Source organism: Ranitomeya imitator, chromosome 6 (assembly GCF_032444005.1).
Source record: "Ranitomeya imitator isolate aRanImi1 chromosome 6, aRanImi1.pri, whole genome shotgun sequence".
Taxonomy (NCBI): Eukaryota; Metazoa; Chordata; class Amphibia; order Anura; family Dendrobatidae; genus Ranitomeya; species Ranitomeya imitator.
In genome coordinates, this window is record NC_091287.1 from 135,939,983 (window position 1) to 135,958,815 (window position 18,833).

The following is an 18,833-nucleotide window of genomic DNA, read 5'->3' on the forward strand; positions in this document are numbered from 1 at the left end:
AATCTAATACTGGATTATGGACTTGTAGCCATGGCAACCCCAACACGACCACATCATGCAGATTATGCAACACCAGAAAGCGAATAACCTCCTGATGTGCAGGAGCCATGCACATGGTCAGCTGGGTCCAGTACTGAGGCTTATTCTTGGCCAAAGGCGTAGCATCAATTCCTCTCAATGGAATAGGACACTGTAAGGGCTCCAAGAAAAACCCACAACGCCTAGCATACTCCAAGTCCATCAAATTCAGGGCAGCGCCTGAATCCACAAATGCCATGACAGAATATGATGACAAAGAGCAGATCAAGGTAACGGACAGAAGAAATTTTGACTGTACCGTACCAATGGTGGCAGACCTAGCGAACCGCTTAGTGCGCTTAGGACAATCAGAGATAGCATGAGTGGAATCACCACAGTAGAAACACAGCCCATTCAGACGTCTGTGTTCTTGCCGTTCAACTCTGGTCAAAGTCCTATCGCATTGCATAGGCTCAGGTTTAAGCACAGGTAATACCGCCAAATGGTGCACAGATTTATGCTCACGCAAGCGTCGACCGATCTGAATGGCCAAAGACATAGACTCATTCAGACCAGCAGGCATAGGAAATCCCACCATGACATCCTTAAGGGCTTCAGAGAGACCTTTTCTGAAAATAGCTGCAAGCGCACCTTCATTCCATTGAGTGAGTACGGACCACTTTCTAAATTTCTGACAATATACCTCTATCTCATCCTGACCCTGACACAGAGCCAGCAAATTTTTCTCTGCCTGATCCACTGAATTAGGTTCATCGTACAGCAATCCGAGCACCAGGAAAAACGCATCGATATTACTTAATGCAGGATCTCCTGACACAAGAGAAAATGCCCAGTCCTGAGGGTCGCCACGTAAAAAAGAAATAATGATCCTAACTTGTTGAACTGGGTCACCAGAGGAGCGAGGTTTCAAAGCCAGAAATGGTTTACAATTATTTTTGAAACTCAGAAATTTAGTTCTATCTCCAAAAAACAAATCAGGAATAGGAATTCTCGGTTCTAACATAGAATTCTGAACCACAAAGTCTTGAATATTTTGTACTCTTGCCGTGAGCTGATCCACACATGAAGACAGACCTTTAATGTCCATCGCTACACCTGTGTCCTGAACCACCCAAATGTCTAGGGGAAAAAAAAGGCAAAACACAGTGCAGAGAAAAAAAAATGGTCTCAGAACTTCCTTTTTCCCTCTATTGAGAATCATTAGTACTTTCGGCCTCCAGTACTGTTATGAATAAGATAATTCAGTACCACAATGGACATAGAGGTCAGAGCACATACAGTGACCTGACAATAACCCCAAAACATAGAACGAGCTCTGAGACGTGGGAACTCTGCTGACCGCAAACCCTAATCCTCTCCAACCACACTAGAGGCAGCCGTGGATTGCGCCTAACGCTACCTATGCAACTCGGCACAGCCTGAGAAACTAGCTAGCCTGAAGATAGAAAATAAGCTTACCTTGCCTCAGAGAAATACCCCAAAGGAAAAGGCAGCCCCCACATATAATGACTGTGAGTTAAGATGAAAAGACAAACGTAGAGATGAAATAGATTTAGCAAAGTGAGGCCCGACTTTCTGAACAGAGCGAGGATAGGAAAGGTAACTTTGCGGTCAACACAAAACCCTACAAAAACCACGCAAAGGGGGCAAAAAGACCCTCCGTACCGAACTAACGGCACGGAGGTACACCCTCTGCGTCCCAGAGCTTCCAGCAAGCAGGAAAAAACAAATAGACAAGCTGGACAGAAAAAAACAGCAAACAAAATAGCAAAGCAGAACTTAGCTATGCAGAGCAGCAGGCCACAGGAACATCCAGGAGGAAACAGGTCCAATACTAGAACATTGACTGGAGGCCAGGGTCAAAGCACTAGGTGGAGTTAAATAGAGCAGCACCTAACGACTTCACCACATCACCTGAGGAAGGAAACTCAGAAGCCACAGTACCACTTTCCTCCACCAACGGAAGCTCACAGAGAGAATCAGCCGAAGTACCACTTGTGACCACAGGAGGGAGCTCTGCCACAGAATTCACAACAGTTACCTTTAGTAGCCATTCAAACCCACTTGTGTCAACTTCTGTGCATGTTATCAGGCCAAAATTACCAGGGTATGTGAACTTTGATCAGGGTCATTTGGATGTTTTGGGTTGTTATTATGATTTAAAAAGAGTAAACACAATAGTTTGACAATAAATGGCTTCACCCAACCACTAACCATGAGTGGAGAAAAAGTTTTGGTGTTATCATTCATATTCTCTGAAAAAAAGCTAAGAAAGCAAAAATTCTGCCGGGGTATGTACACTTTTGAGCTCAACTGTATATAACAACAATGGCTCAAATTGTTATTCTATTTACTTGCAGTTTAGTAAGACAAAGAATAATAACTTGCAATGTCATATGTATGTATATAAATTATTTAATTTATTACATGAATTACCAGTCTAACATTTTGAAGACTGCATGATGTCATGGCTTGTTATAATTTCTTATCTTTTTGTACTGATTAAAGTAGTCTGTTTTTTCTACCCATCACCAACAAGACACCCTATCAGGCTCACTACACTTTTCCTATGCGTTTTTTATCTTTGGAATTTCAGACTCTTCATACACAAAATCTGTTCTAAAGCAGTACACAGTGAAAGATAGAGCTAACAACATCCTGAGGTTTATAAATAAACAATATTTTAATATGTTCTGTTCATTGAGTACATAATCTGTTACGGGTGTTTAATTTGTTACCTAATGAAGTGGTGCACAAGGTTTACACACAGTTTTGTGAGATGTGGTTTTACTGATGGACATAAGTGTGCATTAAAGTTCCAGGCGCATTGCTCACATAACTGTGCCAACTGCTATACTCACATAGATGTGCTGACCGTTGCCTGATATCAGTTTCAAACAGGATGCCAGTCTCTTGACTATTCACTGTGCCAGCAAAAGACTCTTTTATTGGTGCCAGCTTTAGTTCAGCTATGATAAACTGAGTACCAGCTAAAGTGCCCTATAACACTGTTATCCATAATGCTGTATGAAGGTACCGATGATAGGACCTCCAAAACCTATTTTAATCACAACACAGTGTAATCTTAACCACCTTGAAAAATGTAAACCATCAAAATCACTGTAGCAGATACTGTATAACAATCCTCTCTGCCAGATCACTAATAACCTGACATATATGTACTGTAAATAAACAGACTAATACCACCACATAGTAAACTGTAAAAATATAGAGACACATTACTCAAATGCCAAAAGCCTATAACAACTATACCATGACAGAATAATATCATCTGTAAGGAGGTTGACTCACTCAACTACTTCCAAAGGTAGATGCAGGAACGCTTCTTGTGGTAAATCCCCAGCTGGTTTATTATGGAACAGCATAAACCATAGCAGGGTTCAGCAAAGTAAATATGGCCTTTCTGGCATAACGGCAAAACAAAAAGATAACGTATAGCAAAGTCCATATGTCTGAGCCATTCGTCCGCTCAGACCACCATGTGTCTTCAGCTCCAGCTGGAGCCACCATTTGGAGTCTTTTCTCTCCAAACCATGACACACCGACTGCCTCTCAAGTCCAGCTATTTAAACCTATACCATGTGATTGATCACATGACTGTGACATCACACAGGTCCTGTCAACACATGGCAGTGTTGGCTCTGCAGGGGAAGATAAGATGAACATCTTACCACCCACTCTAAAGATATCAACATAAAACCAGCCCATGTATGCAACTTTAGCTTAGGCTGCCGTCACACTAGCAGTATTTGGTCAGTATTTAACATCAGTATTTATAAGCCAAAACCAGGAGTGGATGCTAAATGCAGAAGTGGTGCATATGTTTCTATTATACTTTTCCTCTAATAGATCCACTTCAGGTTTTGGCTTACAAATACTGATGTAAAATACTGACCAAATACAGCTAGTGTGACGGCAGCCTTAAAGGGAACATGTCACCCCCAAAATCGACGATGAGCTAAGCCCACCAGCATCAGGGGCTTATCTACAGCATTCTGAAATGCTGTAGATAAGCCCCCGATGTATCCTAAAAGATGAGAAAAAGAGGTTAGATTATACTCACCCAGGGGCGGTCCCGCTGCGGTGGGCGTCGCGGTCCGGTCCGAGGCCACCCATCTTCTTATGATGATGTCCTCTTCTTGTCTTCATGCTGCGGCTCCGGCGCAGGCGTACTTTGTCTGCCCTGTTGAGGGCAGAGCAAAGTACTGCAGTGCGCAGGTGCTGGGAAAGGTCAGAGAGACCCGGCGCCTGCGCACTGCAGTACTTTGCTCAACAGGGCAGACAAAGTACGCATGTGCCGGATCTGCAGCGTGAAGACAAGAAGAGGACGTCATCGTAAGAAGATGGGAGGCCCCAGACCGGACCGCGACGTCCATTGGACCGGACCGTAGCAGGAACGCCCCTATGTGTGTATAATATAACCTCTTTTTCTCATCTTTCAGGATACATCGGGGGCTTATCTACAGCATTCCAGAATGCTGTAGATAAGCCCCTGATGCTGGTGGGCTTAGCTCATCATCGATTTTGGGGGTGACAGGTTCCCTTTAACCCTCACAACACGTAGTATGCAGGAGGAAAATACTCTGGTTTCACATCACTGACGCCATTATGTACAGTGACACATATCTCCCCTCATATACCGTGCCAGTGACCCTGTCACACACCATAAATAGAAACAAAAGTGAGTAAAGTTTCACACAAATGATTTGGCAATCATTGCAGGAATATAGTAACAGTATAAAATTAAATTGGATAAACAACAATTGAATCTAATGAATCACCTTTAATGTTTTCTTTGATTGTTGTCTTTCACTACACCGTCTTCTTCACCATGCTCAGATTATTGTGAAGAGTGTCGAGCTATGACTGACCTGCTGAGTTTGCTGCCAAACACTTTTGGGTACTTGCTTTTACATCACACGTAACACAAATTGCTCATCGTTCTACCACCTTTAATAAAACCATCAGAAAAATCTAATCCACTTGGTATGTAGTCTTATTAAGAGCTAGGCCAATCCAACATGGAAGCAGCCTCTCAAGTATTTATTAGCATCTCAGAACTGAGCAAAAACAGTAAAAGGAGATTTTAGCTAGAAATATATATTTTACTATATATAATCTATAAAAAGACAGCTCTAATGCAATGAAGTGCAAACCAACAAAGCAAGATCATAGATGACAATGTAGGTGCATATAACATTGTAATATTGGTATAATTGTAAAGCATAATAACCGCAATATTCATAAGATGTGTATTATTAGTATATGAACCCATGTGACATACAGTGGGGAAAAACTATTTAGTCAGCCACCAATTGTGCAAGTTCTCCCACTTAAAAATATGAGAGAGGCCTGTAATTGACATTATAGGTAGACCACAATTATGAGAGTCAAAATGAGAAAACAAATCCAGAAAATCATCTTGTCTGATTTGGCAAGATTTATTTTGCAAAATATGGTGGAAAATAAGTATTTGGTCACCTAAAAACATGCAAGATTTCTGGCTCTCACATACCTGAAACTTCTTCTTTAAGAGTCTCCTCTTTCCTCCACTCATTACCTGTAGTAATGGCACCTGTTTGAACTTGTTATCAGTATAAAAGACATCTGTCCACAACCTCAAACAGTCACACTCCAAAATCCACTATGGTGAAGGCCAAAGAGCTGTTGAAGGACACCAGAAACAAAATTGTAGCCCTGCACCTGGCTGGGAATACTGAATCTGCAATAGGCAAGCAGCTTTCAGGTGATGAAATCAACTGTGGGAGCAATAATAAGAAAATGGAAGACATACAAGACCACTGATAATCTCCCTTGATCTAGGGCTCCACGCAAGATCTCACCACGTGGGGTCAAAATGATCACAGGAATGGTGAACAAATATCCAAGAACCACAAGGGAGGACCTTGTGAATGACCTGCATAGAGCTGGGACCACCATAGCAAAGGCTACCATCAGTAACACACAATGCCTCCAGGGACTCAGATCCTGCAGTGCCAGATGTGTCCCCGTGCTTAAGCCAGTACATGTCCGGGCCCGTCTGAAGTTTGCTAGAGAGCATTTGGATTATCCATAAGAGTATTGGGGAATGTTATATGGTCTGATGAAACCAAAGTAGGACTGTTTGATAGAAACAAAATTCGTCGTGTTTGGACAAGACAGAATGCTGAGTTGCATCCAAAGAACACCATACATAGTGAAGCATGGGGATGGCAATATCTTGCTTTGGGGCTGTTTCTCTACAAAGAGACCAGGACGACTGATCCATGTACATGAAAGAATGAGTGGGGCAATGTATCGTGAGATTTTGAGTGCAAACCTCCTTCCATCAGCAAGGGCATTGAAGATGAAATGTAGATGGGTCTTTCAGCATGATAATGATCCCAAGCACACCACCAGGGCAATGAAGGAGTAGCTATGTAAGAAGCATATGAAGGACCTGGAGTGGCCTAGCCAGTCTCCAGATCTCAACCCCATAGATAATCTTTGGAGGGAGTTGAAAGTCCATGTTGCAAAGCGACACGCCCAAAACATCACTACTCTAGAGGAGATCTGCATGGAGGAATGGGCCGACTTACCACCAACAGTGTGTGCCATCCTTGTGAAGACTTACAGAAAACATTTGACCATTGTCATTGTCAACAAAGGATATATAACAAAATATTGAGATGAACTTTTGTTATTTACCAAATACTTATTTTCCACCATATTTTGCAGGTATAAATCTTGCCAAATCAGACAAGGTGATTTTCTGGATTTGTTTTCTCATTTTGACTCTCATAGTTATGGTCTACCTATGATGTCAACTACAGGCCTCTCTCACTCACCATCAAGTTATGGACCAGAAAAAGTGAGATGTGAGCACCAAGTTGGTCATACAGGACTTACATCTTTAAGTATACAGTGAACAATGAGATTTGTCATCCACATGCTGTAATATACTATAGTATTATTTAATCCTCAGCATGGAGATACAATTAAAGTAAAAACAACCTATATTTTTATGATGAGAAGTCATCATATGGAAATTACCTAAGACTAGTTTGGATTGACATCTCTTCATTCAAAACAGTCTGACCTTAGACGCTGTAATAAACTCCACCCACCTTTCGAGGATGATTATTGTCCTCATTTGCAGAGATAACATGGCAATTGAGTAGGATGATAATCAAGCCTAGAGGTCTGACTATTGTGTCTGAGGCTGGAATGTTCTAAAGGTACCTTCACACATAACGATATTGTTAACGATATCGTTGCTATTTGTGACGTAGCAACGATATCGTTAATGAAATCGTTATGTGTGACAGCGACCAACGATCAGGCCCCTGCTGGGAGATCGTTGGTCGCTGAAGAAAGTCCAGAACTTTATTTCGTCGCTGGATCTCCCGTGGACATCGCTGGATCGGCGTGTGTGACACCGATCCAGCGATGTCTTCACTGGTAACCAGGGTAAACATCGGGTAACTAAGCGCAGGGCCGCGCTTAGTAACCCGATGTTTACCCTGGTTACCATGCTAAAAGTAAAAAAAAAAAAACACTAGATACTTACCTACCGCTGTCTGTCCTCCAGCGCTGTGCTCTGCACTCCTCCTGTACTGGCTGTGAGCCGGAAAGCAGAGCGGTGACGTCACCACTCTGCTTTCCGGCTCACAGACAGTACAGGAGGAGAGCAGAGAAGCAGAGCGCAGCGCTGGAGGACAGACAGCGGTAGGTAAGTATCTAGTGTTTGTTTTTTTTTACTTTTAGCATGGTAACCAGGGTAAACATCGGGTTACTAAGCGCGGCCCTGCGCTTAGTTACCCGATGTTTACCCTGGTTACCGGCATCGTTGGTCGCTGGAGAGCGGTCTGTGTGACAGCTCTCCAGCGACCAAACAGCGACGCTGCAGCGATCCGGATCGTTGTCGGTATCGCTGCAGCGTAGCTTAATGTGAAGGGGCCTTTAGTGAAGAGACTCCCTGCTGGACTAGTCCTAGGTAAATAGCACATGACAAGTGATTGAAATATGAGGGACTAAAGGTACCGTTACACTAAGCGACGCTGCAGCGATATGGACAACGAGCCGATCGCTGCAGCGTCGCTGTTTAGGTCGCTAGGGGACGTCAAACACGGCAACAGCAGAACGATGCAAGAGCGATCCAGTGACGTACTTATCGTTCTCGCTGGTTGTTCGCTCCATGAAAAAACATTGCAGGCATCATTGCTTTTACTGTCAAACATGACGAATCACGCCGACCTGACGACCAAATAAAGTTCCGGACTTCTAGCTATGACCAGCGATGTCACAGCGGGATCCTGATCGCTGCTGCGTGTCAACCACAACAAGATCGCTATCCAGGACGCTGCAACGTCACGGATCGCTGTCGTTCTTGTTCTAAAGTTGCTCAGTGTGAAGGTACCTTTAATGGGAATGCAAGAAAAGGGCTGTAAATCATAATGATGGTTTGGGACACTTGGGGAACCCGACAGTATCCCATAAATTGAATGTAATAAATATACATATTCACATGTATAGGCAGGCTTCTAAGTATATGTAATCACCCATGTAGGAAGATATACAGCATGTGTACATATAGGCAGGCAGCGTCAGACTGGAGTAGTTTGGGCCCACCAGAGAAAATCATTCTTGGGGCTAACCATGCCTAAGTGGTACTAGCTGCAGAGTCTTCCCTTAGCTTCCATCTCGTCAAGATGATAATCAGGGAATTTTTTCCAACTATACTGTATATCTGTGCAAACAATCCCCTGATAAACCAGCAAAATGCTCATATGTTGGGTGCAATGATTTTAAGCTTGATTTAATAACATCTTTATCAGCAGCAGATAATTTTGTGTAAGCAAGTCGAGTGCTGCCGAGAACAATTATATTTTATAAGCACAGAAAGATTGTATTAATTAGACATGTGCCACATACACACTGTAACAACCCTGCCAGCATCACTGCATGGCCTTCCATACCCACACCTGCCTGTTACATCAACTCACCTAGTGCCATGCTGTGATATCTGTCTGCTGCCGGCTCCATGCCATGTGCTTTAGAGGGGGGGGGCAGCACCAGCAACTCCTGTTTCTTATTCAGTCTGTGTGCACCTCCCTAAGGTGTCTCTGGCCAATTGCCTAGAGACTTCTGATTCTTAAGGCGTCCTCACCCATTGGAGGACGCCGGAGCAAACTTACTTCCTCAGTCAGTACTTTGCTGCTGAGGAGTCTGGTTCAGTATCTGTGTCTGCCATGCAGAGGGGCGTCATACCCTGGTTTGAATCTGTGTTCCGTTACTTCTGTGTCTGAACTCTGGTCTAAGTCCATTCCTGTCTGTACTCTGGTCTATGTCCTTTCCTGTCTGAACTCTGGTTTACGTCTGTTCCCGTTCCTGCCTTGGTTGTTGCCATTCCCACTCTTCTGTGTGTATCTCTGCGCTATCTCTCTACTCTGCTTGCCACTGTCTGTGGTTCTGTGCTTCTCTGCTTTGCTCGCCACTACCTGTGGCTCTGTGCCTCTTTGCTTTGCTCACCACAACCTGTGACTCTGTGCCTTCCTGCTCTTTGCTCCGCCTCCAGCATTTACGCTCTTGGCTCCACCTCCAGCATCTCCGCTCTTGGTTTTGCCTCCAGCGTCTCCACTCTTGGCTCCGCTTCTAGCGCCTCCGTCCTTAGCTCCTCCCTCTCCTTCTCTGTCTTCTCCCTCTTTACTTTTAGCTCTGCCTTCCTCTTCTCTGCTCTTAATTCAGTCTTCTCCTTCTCTGCTCTTTCCTGCGTTTCTGTTCTTGGCTCCGAATCCTGCTCCTAACTCCACCTCCTGTGGTTCTGCTTTGCCTCCGCTCTTGCGGCCTTGCTCTATCTCTGTTCTGCAACTTGTCTTACAGGTCTTTACCTGTCTCTTTATATTCACCAGTCCGAACAGTTCCCTACCTGTTTCCATATACCCTCCAGTCTGAACAGGATCTTACCTGTCTCCATACACCCACCTGTCTGCCAGAGTGCCAGCCGTGCCCGCCTGTCTGCCAGAGTGCCAGCCGTGCCCGTCTGCCTGCCAGTATCTCCGTCAATCCAGTCTGCCCATCAGGGCCTCTGCCATACCTGTCCATCAGCCAGTGTCACTGCCGTGCCTGCCTGTGTCCTGTCTCCCGGTGGGATCAGCATCCACAGTCAGACTCCACCCTGGAGTGGTACCTGGTAGCTACCTGCTGCACAAGTCTGTCCTCACCATCAGATGCTCCAGCGAACACCTAGGAAGCTACTTAGTTACACCCCTTCCAGGGAAGTCTGGTCTGTGGTCCAGTGGGGCCACACCCCCGCATGCCCGCACCAACCAGTCTGGGCGCGATGGTTACACACACACAGCCTCCTAGCTTCAGGTGTTTTAATTACAGCAGGTCCAATACCCCTCCACAGAGAGAGAGAATTTTAGTCTAAGAAGAGGTTTCACATGTACCCATTCAGATGGAGACATTTATTCTCAGCGAGGTAAGGCAAGCGTAGGACCTGGTATAAGAGAGATGCCGTAAAGAGGCTACCAGGTACACATAAAATTGGCCATTTTTATGCGCTAAAAGCTCTCATTTTTCATATTTCTAGTGCAGTAATGCAGTTCAAATTTTGTGTTTTCAAGTTTGTATGTTTTAGCGCTGCAGTGTGCTGCCTTATTTACTTAACTATATACGAGTTGGCGACTCTAGGTTCAGCACCTGTTCACACTGAGTCTATGTTTGGATGTGCAGGTCAGGTTTTTGAAATGTATTCTCTAGCCTTCTGATCGTGCACTCCGCCTCCTAGCTTCAGGTGTTTTAATTACAGCAGGTCCAATACCCCTCCACAGAGAGAGAGAATTTTAGTCTAAGAAGAGGTTTCACATGTACCCATTCAGATGGAGACGTTTATTCTTAGCGAGGTAAGGCAAGCGTAGGACCTGGTATAAGAGAGATGCCGTAAAGAGGCTACCAGGTACACATAAAATTGGCCATTTTTAAGCGCTAAAAGCTCTCATTTTTCATATTTCTAGTGCAGTAATGCAGTTCAAATTTCGTGTTTTCAAGTTTGTATGTTTTAGCGCTGCAGTGTGCTGCCTTATTTACTTAACTATATACGAGTTGGCGACTCTAGGTTCAGCACCTGTTCACACTGAGTCTATGTTTGGATGTGCAGGTCAGGTTTTTGAAATGTATTCTCTAGCCTTCTGATCGTGCACTCCGCCTCCAAGCTTCAGGTGTTTTAATTACAGCAGGTCCAATACCCCTCCACAGAGAGAGAGAATTTTAGTCTAAGAAGAGGTTTCACATGTACCCATTCAGATGGAGACGTTTATTCTCAGCGAGGTAAGGCAAGCGTAGGACCTGGTATAAGAGAGATGCCGTAAAGAGGCTACCAGGTACACATAAAATTGGCCATTTTTATGCGCTAAAAGCTCTCATTTTTCATATTTCTAGTGCAGTAATGCAGTTCAAATTTTGTGTTTTCAAGTTTGTATGTTTTAGCGCTGCAGTGTGCTGCCTTATTTACTTAACTATATACGAGTTGGCGACTCTAGGTTCAGCACCTGTTCACACTGAGTCTATGTTTGGATGTGCAGGTCAGGTTTTTGAAATGTATTCTCTAGCCTTCTGATCGTGCACTCCGCCTCCTAGCTTCAGGTGTTTTAATTACAGCAGGTCCAATACTCCTCCACAGAGAGAGAGAATTTTAATCTAAGAAGAGTTTTCACATGTACCCATTCAGATGGAGACGTTTATTCTCAGCGAGGTAAGGCAAGTGTAGGACCTGGTATAAGAGAGATGCCGTAAAGAGGCTACCAGGTACACATAAAATTGGCCATTTTTATGCGCTAAAAGCTCTCATTTTTCATATTTCTTGTGCAGTAATGCAGTTCAAATTTCGTGTTTTCAAGTTTGTATGTTTTAGCGCTGCAGTGTGCTGCCTTATTTACTTAACTATATACGAGTTGGCGACTCTAGGTTCAGCACCTGTTCACACTGAGTCTATGTTTGGATGTGCAGGTCAGGTTTTTGAAATATACACACACACAGCATCTCAGCGCCGGCAGCTCGTCCTATCTTTAGCGGTCACGTGGTACAGCTCATTATGGTGATGAATATGGATGCATATTCATCACCTTAATGAGCTGTACCACGTGATCAGTCATACAGGAAGGAAGACGCTGCAGTGGGACAGAGATGCCGGGAAGTTCAGCACCGCGCAGTGAGAAAAAGGTGAGTATGACAGGGGAGGATGGAGGAGGATGGGGGGAGGATGGAGGAGGACTGGGGAGGACAGGGGAGGAGTCATGCATACAGGGTGGGAGGATAGGGGAACCATGCATACAGGGTGGGAGGATGGGGGAGTCATGCATACAGGGTGGGAGGATGGGGGAGCCATGCATTCAGGGTGGGAGGATGGGGGAGCCATGCATGCAGGGTGGGAGAATGGGGGAGCCATGCATACAGGGTGGGAGGATGAGGGAGTCATGCATACAGGGTGGGAGGATGGGGAGCCATGCATTCAGGGTGGGAGGATGGGGGAGCCATGCCTACAGGGTAGGAGGATGGGGGAGCCATGCATACAGGGTGGGAGGATGGGAGAGCCATGCATACAGGGTGGGAAGATGGGGGAGCCATGCATACAGGGTGGGAGGATGGGGGAGCCATGCATACAGTGTGGGAGGATGGGGGAGTCATGCATACAGGGTGGGAGGATGGGGGAGCCATGCATTCAGGATGGGAGGATGGGGGAGCCATGCATACAGGGTGGGAGGATGGGGGAGCCATGCATACAGCATGGGAGGATGGGGGAGAGGTCAAAAGATCATAATAGATATATATTTTTTGTAGGAGATGCGCCAGACCCACTCCTGTCATGCTGCTGCCTCTCCCTCCTATATTGATCACGGATGCTCCGCCATCTTCTCATCACAACAATCACTGCAACAAAATAGAGTAAAATAATTGATTACGCCATTATGCACAGTGGTCACACAAGGTGTAATTGACTACACCGATTTTAGTGTAGCCTAGGAATATGCATTTGTTGAATGCCAAGGCAAACAGGATCATGGGGTGCATTAAGAGAGGTCTGGATACACATGATGAGAGCATTATACTGCCTCTGTACAAATCCCTAGTTAGACCGCACATGGAGTACTGTGTCCAGTTTTGGGCACCGGTGCTCAGGAAGGATATAATGGAACTAGAGAGAGTACAAAGGAGGGCAACAAAATTAATAAAGGGGATGGGAGAACTACAATACCCAGATAGATTAGCGAAATTAGGATTATTTAGTCTAGAAACAAGACGACTGAGGGGCGATCTAATAACCATGTATAAGTATATAAGGGGACAATACAAATATCTCGCTGAGGATCTGTTTATACCAAGGAAGATGACGGGCACAAGGGGGCATTCTTTGCGTCTGGAGGATAGAAGGTTTTTCCACCAACATAGAGGAGGATTCTTTACTGTTAGGGCAGTGAGAATCTGGAATTGCTTGCCTGAGGAGGTGGTGATGGCGAACTCAGTCGAGGGGTTCAAGAGAGGCCTGGATGTCTTCCTGGAGGCTTTGGAACATTTCCTGGCACCTGCCAGAGTGTAGCGTATTTCTCGCAAGTCACACGCATGGTCCGTATGCATTCCATATTTTGCGCGCCCCCATAGACTTGCTTTGGCATATTTTTTGCGCAATACGCTGACAAACACAGCATGCTGCGATTTTCTATGGCAGTACAAGACCGTATAATACGGATGCGTAATATACGGCTGATAGGAGCTGCCCCATTGAGAATCATTGGGCTGTGTGTAATGCGTATTTTACGGACGTATTTTATGCGCTCATATGTCTGTAAAATTCGCTAGTGTGACGCCGGCCTTAATAGTTGGTAGGGGATCAAATACTTTTTTCTCAGTGCAAAATGCAAATAAATTTATATAATTTATACAATGTGATTTTCAGGATTTTATTTTTGATATTCTTGCTGATGAATAAAAACAATTGCAGAATTGCATTTTATTTCTTCAATTTTGCTGCACTTGGACTTTTGCCCCCCATTTTCCATTTCTCTGCATGGTAAAATGTGTGGGGTCAGAAAATAACGGTGTCCAGAAGAGGTTAAATCATGAAGAAAAAAATCTAAATTGCAAAAAAAATAAAACATTGCTAAAATGGAAAAAAAAATTAAAACAAAAACATGTTTTAACCAGTTTCTTGCTGATATACTCCTTTTAAAAGAGTTTTTCATAATTTACTATTACATACTTGAAATCAGCAACCTAATATTAGATATTGCTGCTATAATCTCATTGCTATTGCAGGAATAACTGGCTACCCCAAGCACATGTATAAGGATGGAAATATTCATTCTAGATTCTGTTTGGCTTCCATGGAAACAGATGTTTTAAGGATTGTGAATTATTCACAACATATTAGTGAAATAGTAGGAAGATCCATATCTTCATGTTCTCCTATAAAGTTAAAGGGAACTCACTCTGGACAGCACGGTGGCTCAGTGGATAGCACAGCAGCGTTGCAGCACTGGGCTCTTGGGTGTAAATCCCACCAAGGACAACATCTGCAAAGAGTTTGTATGGGTTTCCTTCAGTTTCCTCCCATACTGCAAAGACATACTGATAGGGAGTCTAGATTGTGAGCTCCAATGGGGACAGTGATTATAATGTCTGTAAAGCGCTGTGTAAATAATGGCACTATATAAAAGTGAGGAAAATAAATAAACTCTGTGCATTCTATTGTTGTTAGGGACAAGGCGCTATCCATACCTGCACCACTATAGTCAATATTAATTTTCTTCTGTATTGTGATTAAGTGTGTAGGTCTGTGACATTATGTCAAATAATGGATACCATATTGAAGTAACACAATGTCACTTCCCGTCCGGCCGCTTCCTGTCTACATATTTATGACCACCCCACAGCTGTCAGGCTGTTCCACGCAACAAGACGCAGGTGCGCCGCTCATCCACGCTACCCACTAAGGTAATGAAGCTCCACTACATCACCACACCACTAAGGCTACTTTCACACTAGCGTCGGAATCTCCCCGTCGCAATGCATCGGGCAGAGATTCCGACGCTAGCGTTTGACGCACTGCACAACGGGTGCAGCGGATGCATTTCTCCGGCGCATCCGCTGCCCCATTGTGAGGTGCGGGGAGGTGGGGGCGGAGTTCCGGCCGCGCATGCGCGGTCGGAAAAAGAGGTCCATCAGGAGCAAAAAACGTTACATGTAACGTTTTTTTGCTCCCGGTGGTCCGCCACAACACGGCGCAACCGTCGCACGACGATTGCGACGTGTGGCAAAGTGTCGCAATGTGTCGCTAATGTTAATCTATGGGGCAAAAACGCATCCTGCAAACAACTTTGCAGGATGCGTTTTTTGCCATAAACGACGCATTGCGACATCTGGCAAAAAACGCCTGTGTGAAAGTCGCCTTAGGGTGCAGTTCAGATGTTATTATTATTTCTTACAGCCCCTGGACATTACAGGGATTTCACTTCCTTGATTTTGAGTCCTACACTGCGCTTGGATTAAGGCAAAATCCCACTATTCATGATATTAGAGGATCTCTTTAGATACCATGTCGTCGAACTTAGGCTTTCCCTGCCATTTACTATATTACTGAATGACTCTGGTCTCATTTATTGCTTGCATTATGTTGGGGATTTTAAATATCAGGTTGTACCTGATCTTGAAACAAGCAGTCCTTGTCAATGTATCTCAACTACTTCACACTGTCTGTTTAAGTTTACTTTATTGCATATACAGTATGTTTCTTTTGTTTTTTTACAGCGACCTATAATTAAGACCCGGGAGGGGTCGAAACGTCAGCTATTTGTGTCGCGTTGTTACTTGTGCTTCATATTGATCCAGTGTTAATTTGATCAATTTTGTATGTACGTTGAATAAAGTAGCATTTTCTGAAAGATATTCCACGAAGGGTGTGCGGTGGATTTCTAAATTACTACTAATATAATGGATAAAGACGCCACTATCATAACAATGAGAATAGCAGTTATTAGATATACATTAATCAGTCATAATGATATTGACAGGTAAAGCAGAAAGCAATAAACACTTAGTTATTAAAACTGATGTGTGATGTGTTAGATGCAAGAAAAATGGGCATGTAGAAGAATGTAACAGATTTTGAGAAAGGCCAAATTGGAACGGGTAGACAATTCACAATTGGAGGATAGCCAATATACCTGGGACATGGTCACGTTGGGGTGACTGTATGTAGAATTTGGCAACTCTTAAAGAGAATCTGTCACCAGATTTTTCCTACCCCATCTGAGAGCAGCATGATGTAGTAGCACACACCTGATTCTAGTGATGTATCACTTACTGTGCTGTTTGGTTCAGTTTTGATAAATCCACTATTTTATCTGCTTCAGATGTACTAGTTCTCTGAATGCTGAGCGCTGTATAACCCCACCCACAAAATTAATTAGCATCTTTCTGTGTACACTGTGCATAGGCAGAAAGCTGCAAATTAGTGGTGAGTGTGGGGTTATACAGAACTCATGAATATATAGCATTACATTGCTGCAGATTGTGTTTGTTGGTTGAACACTCCTAGGGTGGGGGAAATAATGGTGTTGGTTTTCCGCTACTACATAATCTGTCTGACTGGATGGTTTTGTAATCTTCCCCCACCTGATGAGCAGCAACAACTCATCTTCTGAGGTCCTCAGAAAACTCTTTTGATATACTTCCAAATGTGTTGTGAAGATCAGTCTTTGATAGATTCCTATTAGTGATGAGCGAGTGTGCTCGTTACTCGAGTTTTCAAAGCATGAAGATTATGTTTGTGTCACCGCAGTTGCATGATTTGCGGCTGTTAGACAACCTGAACACATGCAGGGATTGCCTGTTTGTTAGGGAATTCCCGCATGTATTCAGGCTGTCTAGCATTTACCTTGGTGGCCAGAAAGTTCAATTTTGGTCTCATCTGATCATAGCAACTTCCCCCATACATTTGGGGAGTCTCCCATGTGTTTTTTTTTCAAACTCAAAACAAGCCTTACAATTTTTTCCACAAGTAAAGGCTTTTTTCTGCCCATTCTTCTGTAAAGGCCACCTGGTATGGACAGATACTCGAGTCTCTGCTTGGGAACTCTGCACCTGAGTCAGGGGTACGTTTGGTCTCTGTGCTGCCTCTCTGATTCATTCCCTCCTTGCCCAGGATAACAGTTTTAGTGGATGGCCCCCTCTTGGCAGGTTTGTTGTGATACCACGTTCTTGCCATTTGATGATAATGGATTTGATAGTGCTTCGGGGAATAATTATAGATTGGGATATTTTTTATAACCCAACCCTGACTTGTACTTCTCAACAAGTTTGTCCCTGATTTGATTGGAGATCTCCTTGGTCTTCATGGTGTGGTTTGGTCAGTGGTGCTTCTTGCTTAATGGTGTTGCAATCTCTTGTGGCCTTTCAGAAAAGGTGTGTATGTACTGACAGACCATGTGACACTTAGATTGCACACAAGTGGACTTCCTTTCACTAAACAAGAGACTTATGAAGGCAACTGGTTGCACAAGAAATTTTTAGGGGCTTCATAACAAAAGGGGTGAATTCATATGCACATGCCTATTTTTAGTTATTTGATTCTTTGAATTTAATTTATGCCTATATTTTTCTCACTTCACTAACTTAGACTATTTAATGCTTATACATCACACAGAAATCGGATTACAAAAATATTTAAAAGCAGGTGTTAATGTAACAAAATAGGTAAAAAATCATGGGAGTGAATGCTTTCGCAAGCCACTATATGTATGTATATATATATATATATATATATATATATATATATATATATATATAGTACAGACCAAAAGTTTGGCCACACCTTCTAATTTAAAGATTTTTCTGTATTTTCATGACTATGAAAATTGTAAATTCACACTGAAGGCATCAAAACTATGAAATAACACATGTGGAATTATATACTTAACAAAAAAGTGTGAAACAACTGAAATTATGTCTTATATTCTAGGTTCTTCAAGGTAGTCACCGGGAATGGTTTTTACTTCACAGGTGTGCCCTGTCAGGTTTAATAAGTGGGATTTCTTGCCTTATAAATGGTGTTGGCACCATCAGTTGTGTTGAGCAGAAGTCTGGTGGATACACAGCTGATAGTCCTACTGAATAGACTGTTAGAATTTGTATTATGGCAAGAAAAAAGCAGCTACGTAAAGAAAAATGAGTGTCCATCATTATTTTAAGAAATGAAGGTCAGTCAGTCCGAAAAATTGGGAAAACTTTGAAAGTGTCCCCAAGTGCAGTTGCAAGAACCATCAAGCGCTACAAAGAAACTGTCTCACATGAGGACCGCCCCAGGAAGGGAAGATCCCTGCTTCTGAGGATAAGTTTATCCGAGTCACCAGCCTAAAGGTACCGTCACACTTAACGACACTGCAGCGATACCGACAACGATCTGGATCGCTGCAGCGTCGCTGTTTGGTCGCTGGAGAGCTGTCACACAGACAGCTCTCCAGCGACCAACGATCCCGAGGTCCCCGGTAACCAGGGTAAACATCGGGTTACTAAGCGCAGGGCCGCGCTTAGTTACCCGATGTTTACCCTGGTTACCATCCTAAAAAGTAAAAAAACAAACGCTACATACTTACCTACCGCTGTCTGTCCTCGGCGCTCTGCTTCTCTGGTCTGGCTGTGAGCGCCGGGCAGCCGGAAAGCAGAGCGGTGACGTCACCGCTCTGCTTTCCGGCCGCTGTGCTCACAGCCAGACCAGAGAAGCAGAGCGCCGAGGACAG